Here is a 10457-nt window from a genome sequence, read left to right as displayed (position 1 = left end):
CTCAGTGCAGGCTTTAGTCAGCCTACCTAGAGTCTCTCCCTTCAAGAAGATCAGCTCTTCCTCATCCAGCAGTAATCAGCTGCCAATAATTCTTTGACTAAGATTGAGGCTTGCTGTTCATTTCCACAGTTCTGTACTGGGTTTTTGTCTGCCTAAGTTTGCATAGGTCTTGTGCATGTTGACACCATTGCTGTAGGTTTGTATGAGAGGGCACCTATAGGACTATTTTTGTATGGTCATGTACCTCCTCTCTGGCTCTTAAAATCTTTCTGCCCCCTTTTTTTGCATAGGTCTTGTGCATGTTGACACCATTGCTGTAGGTTTGTATGAGAAGGCACCTATAGGACTATTTTCGTATGGTCATGTACCTCCTCTCTGGCTCTTAAAATCTTTCTGCCCCCTTTCCTGCAATGATCCCTGAAACCTGGGTGGGTGGACCTCATACAGGTATCCTGTCCAAAGACCCACACTCTGCCGACTCATATTCTCTGCATTTTGGCCGTTTGTGGCCTTTTGTGCTCCTGGGCCTCTGTTGCATGAGGGAGCTTTGCTGATCAGAATTGAAAGATGGATTAGTGTTCTCTTCATCCCTTGTTCTGTGTTCTGTGAGTCTTAGGTGTAAAGGTCACGTCCTAGATGTGCCACTTAGGCTTGGACAATTCACAGAGACTCTCTCTGTGTGACCAGTGGTGTAACTCTGTCAGTTGAGAAGGAAGCTAGTTTGATGGGTGGTAACTGGAATACTTGTCTGTAAATTTAAGGACCCATATTTTGCACATAGTAAGAAATTACATTAGTCTAGGGATATGAGAGCCTTGAGTTTTCTCTAAGATCTATGACCTCTCCAGCTATGTGTATTTGGCTAGGTTTACAGTACTAGACATGTGTTTCCTCCCACTGAGAGGGCTGTTAAGTCCAATTAGGCAGCTGTTGATTACCCTAAGATAAAAGTGCCACTACTGCACCACTGTCGTTTGCTGTGCTGGTCATTGATGTGGATTTTAGGCCTTGCAGCTGGGGTTGGACCTGATTGAGGTTCTCCCTTCTCAGCTTGCATAGTGCCCTCCAAAGCTATGAGAGCTAGCCTTCAGGTGGCTTCCAGGTCAGTTCCAGCTCCATTGCTCCAAATCCTGTGTCCAAAGCATGGCCTGTCTTCAGCAATAAGGTCTTACCATCAAGTTCTGGGAGGCAATCAAGGGTTGTGACAGTAACCTGTGTAAGACTAGCAAATGCCTAGAAACTCAGCAGATATTCTGAGTGTTTTCAAAGATTCCTGTTTGAAAAACACTTTCTGTAGCTTGAGAGGTATGACGAGCTCTTATCTAGTAAGGTTAAACTTAATGAATGAGTCCCTCAAATTCACCTATGTTCCCTGAAGGATAACTGTTTTTAACTCTGAATGCACTGTCTGCTATTTATCCAATTAGAAAAGGACAAGAAAAGAGGAAGTTTTGAATTTGCCAAGATCATACTGTGTAGAGAGTCACAAGTTCTGCAATTAAACTGTGGCAGTTTGAATGAGAATGTTCCCCATAGGCTCCAAGTATTTGGACATTTTGTCCCCTTTTGGTGGCACTGTTTTGGGAGACTTTAGGAGGTGTGGCCTTGCTGGAGGAATTGCATCACCGGTGGCAGGCTTTGAGACTTCTTAAGCCTTGCCAAATTTCCAGTGGGGCTCTGCTTCCTGTGCCTGCTTGAAGATGTGCACACTCAGCTTTCTGCTCCAGCCACCTCTGCCGCCATGCCTCCCCTACCTTTAGGGATGCTTCCCTGAAACTGTTAGCCAAATAAATTCTTCCTTTTATAAGTTGCCTTGGCTATGGCAACAGAAAAGGAACTTACCTTGGTCTTGGTGTCTTATCACAGCAAGAAAAGAGTAATACATACACTTTGATTAGTTTCCCCTGCTCTCTAAACTGCACACTGTTCTATTTCCTACATGATCAGTCCTTGCCTGTGTTGGCCATAGAACTTGGCAACTCATCTTCTTACAGTTTATCAGCTGCTCTGACCACTCCTACTGATGACTTCTCAGAGTTCACTTGGGTAATTTGAGCAGATGAGTGGCCTCTTAGGATAATTAGTGAGGTTTAATGTAACTAAAAAATCTTATCACTGGACTAAAATATAAGAAGAAAAATATTAATTTAGAGGTTTTGGATGATGATGAGAAAGAAGAAAATGAACTGCTAATTTTACCCATTTCACACATTCTTACCCTTTAAAATGTTTTATTATTGTTATTTTATGTGTATGAGTGTATGTTATTTTATGTGTATTGCCTGCATGTGTGTAAGTGCACCTGTGTCATGTAATGCCCAGAGAGGTCAGAAGAGGGCATGCAATCCTTTGGAACTGGAGTGACAGATGGTTGTTAGCTGCCATGTGGGTGCTGGGATTCAAACCCGGGTCATCTGCAAGAGCAGGCAGTGCTCTTAACCATGGAACCATCTCTCCAGCCCCATATTTCACACATTTTCCCATTTTTGGTTCTATAGGGAGTGTTTCTTCAGGGTTTGGGTGTTTTTCTAAGGACTACATACATGAGCCAGATGATAGTGAGTGCTGTTAATGTAATATAAAAATCTAGTCATGAAATGTGGTAGTGATATTACAGAGTCAGTAAAATAAAACATTTAGAATATGTGTTCTTAAAGAAGTATCTGGGATGAATTTAATTTCAAAATCTCACCTGAAAAATAGTAGATGTCCACCAAAGCAGCCCCAACTAGCAAGGACACCCAGGGCTCCCTGTCTGTCTCCCTTCACAGCCGGGCCAGGCTGGTCTTCTCTGTGACTTCTCTATCACTTGTTTAGGACTTCTGCTTCCACTGTCTACAATTAACCATACTCAGTTTAACCTTTTCTTCACCTATCCTATAAAATACTAATAAAATGCACAAATAGTTGTCTTCCAATTAGTAGATTTTTAACATGTAACACTTGATATTATTATTTTCAAACATCCCCCATGCATTTACCTCAGTAAATTGGCAATAGATGATTGGGGAGATTCAGTCATATCTAAGAGTGAGACTCTAAGTAGGTTGACCAGGATCCAGTAGATGAACCCACATCAAAGGGCATTTGGGGACACAAATTTGACTCTATAGGTTTTGCACAGAAATTTGGTGGTGCTCTCTCTCTTTCCAGTCTAAGCCAGCTTCCTACAGTCTGCACCCTTTGGACAGTCAATGTCTGACCTTCCTGTTTTTCATAACTACCTCTTTGGGCCTACTGTCACCCAAGGCCTGTGACAGGCCAAATTGAGGCTTGCAGATCTGTGTCAGATTTCTGATCTCAGGTCCCTAGAGTAACTCAGTTTTCAACAATAGATTCTCTCTTAATATGATGTCCAACAAGAGCTCTCTGAGTCATATAACATGGCAAAAGTGAAATTTCTCACCACTGCAGACCCATCATCTCAAGAAATAGCTGTATCTCTAAAACACTGCAGCTGGATTTGAGACTCATAAAGGCTGTAGGTTTGTCCTTAGGGTATAACTATGTGTCTTTCACCTGGCTTATCTTTTAAAAGCAGCTTCTAGGTCCCCTTAGACCACCAGGGAACTATACAGCAGAGACTATTTTGATTGCTTCTCTGCCTCACATGTCCATGTTTCTGTTCTTTTTCACCTGCTATCCCACCTAGAAGAAAAAACAAAAGAAAACAAAACAAAAATCAAAGCAAACAAACAAAAAAATCAAACTTCTGATTAAGAAAGATAGCTACTGTGCTGGGGAGATGGGTCAGTGAGTAAAGAGCTTGCCACACAAGTGTAAAGAGACCTGAGGCTGAATCTCTAGGACCCACTGTAAAGCCAGGCACAATAGTGCACGTCTATAATCTCGGTGTTTGTACAGTGAGATGGGAGGTAGAGACAGGAGAATACTTGGGAACTTGTGGCTGTAGCCAACCATAAAGAGACTCTATCTCAAACAAAGTGGAAGGTAAGGACTGACACTTGAGGTTGTCCTCTGACTGCTGCAAACACATTGTAGGATACACACGCAGACACACACACACACACACACACACACACACACACACACACTACATACAGAAAAGATTTCAAGATGGATCTCATCTATTACCTAAAGACTCAAAGTGGTGAATTTAGAAGGTTAAGAAAATATTTTTCTAAAAATCCTTTCAAATTTGATCTCAAATGTGTTTTGGTTTTGTTTGCAGATGACAGAGACAAAGACTTAAGACCCATAGGTAGAAATAGTCCCTATTGTGGGAAACTGAAATTGGAACATGGAGGAAGGTGTGGGACTGTGTTGGTGTGGATCAATAGTTATTCCTTCTGGGTCTATCATGATCTTTGCTACCATGGAGCAGAGATTGCTATGGTGACCTACAGCATAGCTTCTAATCTGTGGGTCCCAACCTCTATGAGATTAAAGGTGTGCACTACCTACCACACCTGGGCTTTCTAAAATTTTTCTATGTAGACAATTTAGTGCTGTAAACTTTCCTTTTAGGTCTGCCTTCAGAATCCATAGATTTTGGTAATGTGGTGTTTTCATTTTCATTCAATTCTTGTAATTTAAATTTTTCCTTCTTGATTTCTTCCTTGACCCAATTATCACGTAGTATTGTGCTGCTTAGTTTCTATTTCTCTTTTTATCTAACTTTATCCCATTACGGTCAGATAGAATATGGGATGATATTTGAAATTTACTGTATTTATTGAGAATTGCTTTGTGTTCTAATATGTGGTTAACTTTGAAGAAAGTTCCATGGATTCCTGAGAAGAAAGTGTATTCTTTAACATTTGTAGATGTCTGTTAGGTTCATTTGATTTATGATATCATTTAACTTCAGGTTTTCTCCCATTTTGTTCAGATATCCTGTCTATTGGTGAGAGTGGAGTATTGAAGTCACCCATGGTCACTGTGTTGGGGATAATCTATGGATTTAGATCTAATAGTATTTCTTCCATGAAATTGGGTGTAAAAGTGTTTGGTGCACATATGTTTAGGATTGTAATATCCTCCTGGTGGATTGCTCCTTTAATGAGTATGAAGTGACCTTCCCTATCTCTTCGGACTAATTTTAGTTTGAAGTCTATTTTGTCAGATATTAGAATAGCAATGATGGCTTGTTCCTTAGTTCCATTTTCTTGGAACATCTTTTTCTTTCCTTTTGCCCTAAGGTAGTCTCTAGTGTTGATGGTGAGATGTGTAGCTTGGAGGCAGCAAAAAGATAGATCCTGTTCGTGGCTTCCCAATAATAGTGTCACACAACATAAATGGCCTCAGACAGGAACTGACAGAACTAAAGATGATTTGGGAAGGCATGGTTGTATAGCCTCTGAAATTGGGTTGAGATGTACAACTTGAGGCTGATTCATGTGAGGGTAGATCATCTGTGGGGAAAATCCTGATAATGACTATTTCCCCATTTGTTATATGATAATGTGCCTCTTGCTATGTCAGTGATTACATAGCCCCTACATGGTTGCTGATTCCTGCACCAAGGCTTAGTTAACTAACCATAAGAAAAGTCTGAGTGGGGAGTCCACAAAGGGGATCCTAGTGAGGTTATCTTCCTCTATATGATATGGAATGACATGCCTGTTAGATGGTAACTATAGTAAACTGAAAAAAGAGTTAAAGGAAGAGTAGTAATCTAAATTTTTTTCTTAATAGAAAAAAGTTTATTTATGCTTCTAAGTGTTTGGATTTAAAATATAGTTATTTATTTTCTCCCCAGATCTCTAGACTACCCTCTTAGTCCAGACCCATCCACTGTGTCCTGATCCCCTGAACTCAGACCAACTCAATTCTCCAGCTTAGTTTGTTAAACCCTCCACAGGCTGTCCCCATCCCCACCTTGCCCTTGAACTTCTGATTTGCATGCCACAGACCTGCTTACTATGCTGGTAAGTCACATCCTGCCCACTGTACCTTGATTTCCCTGTAGCCTGAGTAGCTCCACCCTCTCCCCTGCACCCAATTCCCCTTCTAGCTTTGGGCCCAGGCTCCCTCCTGTTCTTTCCATCCCAGATCTCTGGACTGCCCTCTTAGTCCAGATTCACCCACTGCGTTCTGATTCCCTGCACTCAGACCAGCTCAATTTTCCAGCCTAGTTTATTAGATCCTCCACAGGCTGTGCTCATCCCTCACTTTGCCCTTGGACTCCTGAGACCAGCCTTCTAGCCTAGTAAGTCAGATCCTGCCCACTGTGCCTTAATTTCCCTGCAGCCTGAGTAGCTCCACACTCCTCCCTGCACCCAATCCCCCTTCTAACTTTGGTCCCAGGCCCACTCCTGCTCTTTCTGCCCCAGATCTCTGGACAACCTTCTTAGTCCAGCCCCACCTACTGTGTCCTGATCCCCTGCACCCAGACTAAGTCAATTCTCTAGCTTCATCTGTTAAACCCTTCACAGGCTGTAACCACCCAAATCTTGTCCTTGGGCTCCCTCCTGATCTGCCTGCCACAGACTTGCCTATTACTCAAACCAGCCTACTATCTGGGAGAACCTGAAGTACACACCAACTCACTTTTCATACTTGAACAAAAAGCAACCAAGCTACACCAATAATATAAACAGAACTAAACTTCAACTAAACAAAGTTGGAATAGAATTTCCTATCAGACACACAACCAACAAAAGACACAAAAATGCCCAGACGGCAATGCAAAAACACAAATAATATGAAAAACCAAGAGGCTATGTCCCCAACAAAACCCACCAGCCCTACAGAATTGTACTACAGTGAGCATCACCCTGAGGAACTCTGCAACACAGAATTTAAAAGAACAGTCATAAACATGATCAAAGAACTTAAAGAACCAGACAACTCAAAGAAAGAAAGAAAGGATAGTCTTAAACTTGTGATGGAAGCTCAAGAAAATACAAATATCAGTGGAATGAAATAACAAAAACAATTCAGGACTTGAAAAGTGAACTCACAAAAGAGATAGAAATATTGAAGAAAGCCCAAGCTGAAATGAAGGTGGAATTGGAAAACTCAGCAAGATTATAGAAGAAAATCTTCCCAAAGTAAGAAAAGACATATTCATACAAGTACAAGAAGCACACAGAACACCAATTAGACAGGATCAGAAAAGAAATGCCCCATGGCATATCATAATAAACCCACTAAACGTATAGAACAAAGAAAAGGCACTGAAAGCTGCAAGAGAAAAACAAGTAATGTATAAAGGAAAACCCATCAGAATCAGAGATGAATTTTCATTGCAAACTATGGAAGCCAGAAGAGCCTGGATGAAAATATTCCCCGTTCTAAATGACCATGGATACCAACTCAGAATACTTTACCCAGCAAAAATATCTATCATAGCTAAAGGGGAACAGAAAAATTTCCATGACACAAATAGACTGAAAGAAGAAAGAATAGGTTGGTTCACCAAACCAGCCCTACAGAGAATACTCAAGCAATACAAAGACCAAAGATAGAAATGACTATACCCAAGAGATTACAGAAAGAAAACAAAGGAAGGTATAATTACAGAAACATCAAATAGGACCAAGAACACAAAGTAACATGACAGCAACCAATATACATCTTTCAATAATAACTCTAAATATTAATGGCCTCAGCTTCCCACTCAAAAGACACAGGTTAGTGGAATGGATTAAGAAACAAAAATCCATCTTTTCATTGTCTTTAAGAAACTCATTACACCTTCAAGGATAGGCACGACCTTAGGTTGGAAGGATGGAAAAAATATCCCAAGCAAATGGTACTAAGAAACAAGCAGGTGTTGCAATTCTAATATTTGACAAAATAGACTTCAAATTAAAACTAATCAGTAGATGTAAAGAGGGTCACTTCATTCTAACCAAAGGAACAGTTGACTAAGAAGATATTACAGTCATGAACATATATGCACCAAACTCTAGTGACACAATTTCATAAAAACAGTACTACATACTATAAAACACAGATTCACCCCAACTCTATAATAGTAGGTGACTTCAGTACCCCACTATCTCCATAGAAAGCTCAACTGGACAAAGAATAAACAGACATCTGAATTAAATGACATCTTACATCAAATGGAACTAACAGACATCTACAGAATATTCCACCCAAGCACCAAAGAGTATACTTTCTACTCAGCATCTTATGAAATTTTCTCTAAAATTGACCGAATACTTGACTACAAAACAAACTCAACAGATACAAAACTATTGAAATAATTCCAAGCATTCTATCAGACCACAATGCAATAAAGGTTATAACCAATAGCCAAAGTACTCCAGTAACTACATGAACTCATGGAAATTAAAGAATGCGTTCCTGAATTATGAATGGGTCAAAGAAGAAATTAAGAAATAAATAAAAGTACTCCTGGAACTAAATGAAAATGATAATCTGATACAGTAAAACCTCTGGGATACTTTAAAAGCAGTTCTAAGAAGGAAGTTTGTAGCTCTAGATTCCTATATTAAAAAAATCAGAAAGAACACATATAAATGACTTAACAGTACAACTCAAGACTCTGGAAAGTCAAGAACAAACCAAACCCAAATCTAGCAGATGAGAAGAAATAACAAAAACCAGGGCATAAATTAATTAAATAGAAACAAAGAAAACAAAAGAAAATAAAAAATCAATGAATCTAAGAGCTGGTTCTTTGAAAGGTTAAACACGATAGACAGACCCTCAGCCCAGTTAGCCAAAAGAAAGAAAGAGAAATCCAAATGAACAAAATCAGAGATGAAAGGGGAAACACCACAACAGACATACAAAAAATACAGAACATTATAAGGGAATACTTAAAAAACCTATACTCTACTGAAAATCTAAAAGAAATGAATATAGTTCTGAATTTACGGAAACCACCAAAGTTAAGCCAAAAAAAGATCAACAGCTTAAACAAACCCATAACAAATATGTAAACTGAAAGAGCAATACAAAACCTCCCAACTAAAAAAAGCCCAGACCCAGATGAATTAACAGTTGAATTCTACCAGACATTTAAAGAAGATCTACAACCAATACTTCATAAATTATTCAAAAAGATAGAAACAGAGGGAGAACTCCCAAACTCTTTCTATGAAGCCAGTAACACTCTAATACCAAAACCTGGTAAAGACACAACAAAAAAGACTACAAGTCCATATCCTTAATGAACATAGATACAAAGATTCTCAACAAAATACTCACAAACCACATACAGACACACATAAAAAGGATCATCCATCAAAATAAAGCTGGCTTTTATTCCAGAGGATATATTATATATAATAATAATGATGTATAATGTAGTAAATTTACTATGAATGTAGTAAATCATATAAATAAAGACAAAAATCACACGGTCATGGGAAGAGTTGGAGGGGAGAGAGTGGGCATGGATTTGATCAAAACACCTTTTATGCATGTGTGAAATTCTCAATAAATTATTTAAAAAAAAGAAAAAGAAAATTGGAAAAAAATCACATGGTCATTTCAACAGATGCAGAAAAGGCCTTTGACAAAATCCAACATGTATTCATGTTAAAAGTCCTAGAGGGAATTGGACTGGGGGAACATACCTCAACACAATTAAAACTGTACACAACACGCCCACAGCGAATATCATTCTAAATGGAGAAAAACTGGAAGCATTCCCATTAAAATCAGGAACTAGACAAGACTGTCCACTATCTCCACTCTTTTTCAACATAGTGCTTGAAACTCTTGCTAGAGAAATAAGACAAGAGAAGAAAATTAAAGGAATACTAATTGGAAAAGAAGAGTTAAATTATCCCTATTTGCAGGTAATATGATATCATATATAAGAGATCTCAAAAAATTCCACCAGAAAACTACTAGAAATGATTAATATTTTCAGCAGAGTGACAGGTTACAAAATCAAATTACAAAAATCAGTAACCTTTCTATATACCAATAACAAGCAATTGGAGAAAGAATTCATGGGAACCCTCCCATTCACAATTGCCTCAAAAATATCTAGGAATAAACCTAACCAAAGGCAATGAAGATCTTTACAATGAAAAATTTAAATCTTTGAAAAAGAGATAGAGGAAGACAAGTGGAGATGGAAAGACCTACTGTGTTCATGGATTGGTAGAATTAATGTTGTGCAAATGGTGATCCTACCAAATGCAATCTATAGATTCAACATAATGCCTATTAAAATCCCCACAACATTCTTTATGGATTTAGAAAAATCCATCCTAAAATTTACATGGAATTACAAAAGACCTTGGATAGCCAAAGTGATCTTGGGCAAAGAGTGCAATGCTTGGGGGGATCACCACACCAGGTCTCAAACTACATTACAGAGCCATAGTCATAAAATAGCAGGGTATTGGCACACAAACAGACACATATATGAATAGAACAGAAGACCCAAACATGAGTGCATACAATTTCAGTCATCAAATAGTTTTTTTAAAATATTTTAATTATTATTTTTATTTTATGTGTAGGAGTGTATAGCCTGCATGTATGTGAGTGCACCTGTG

The sequence above is a fragment of the Nannospalax galili genome, unplaced genomic scaffold, assembly GCF_000622305.1.
Source record: "Nannospalax galili isolate Female #2095 unplaced genomic scaffold, S.galili_v1.0 scaffold589, whole genome shotgun sequence".
Classification (NCBI taxonomy): domain Eukaryota; kingdom Metazoa; phylum Chordata; class Mammalia; order Rodentia; family Spalacidae; genus Nannospalax; species Nannospalax galili.
This window is presented reverse-complemented; position numbering follows the sequence as displayed.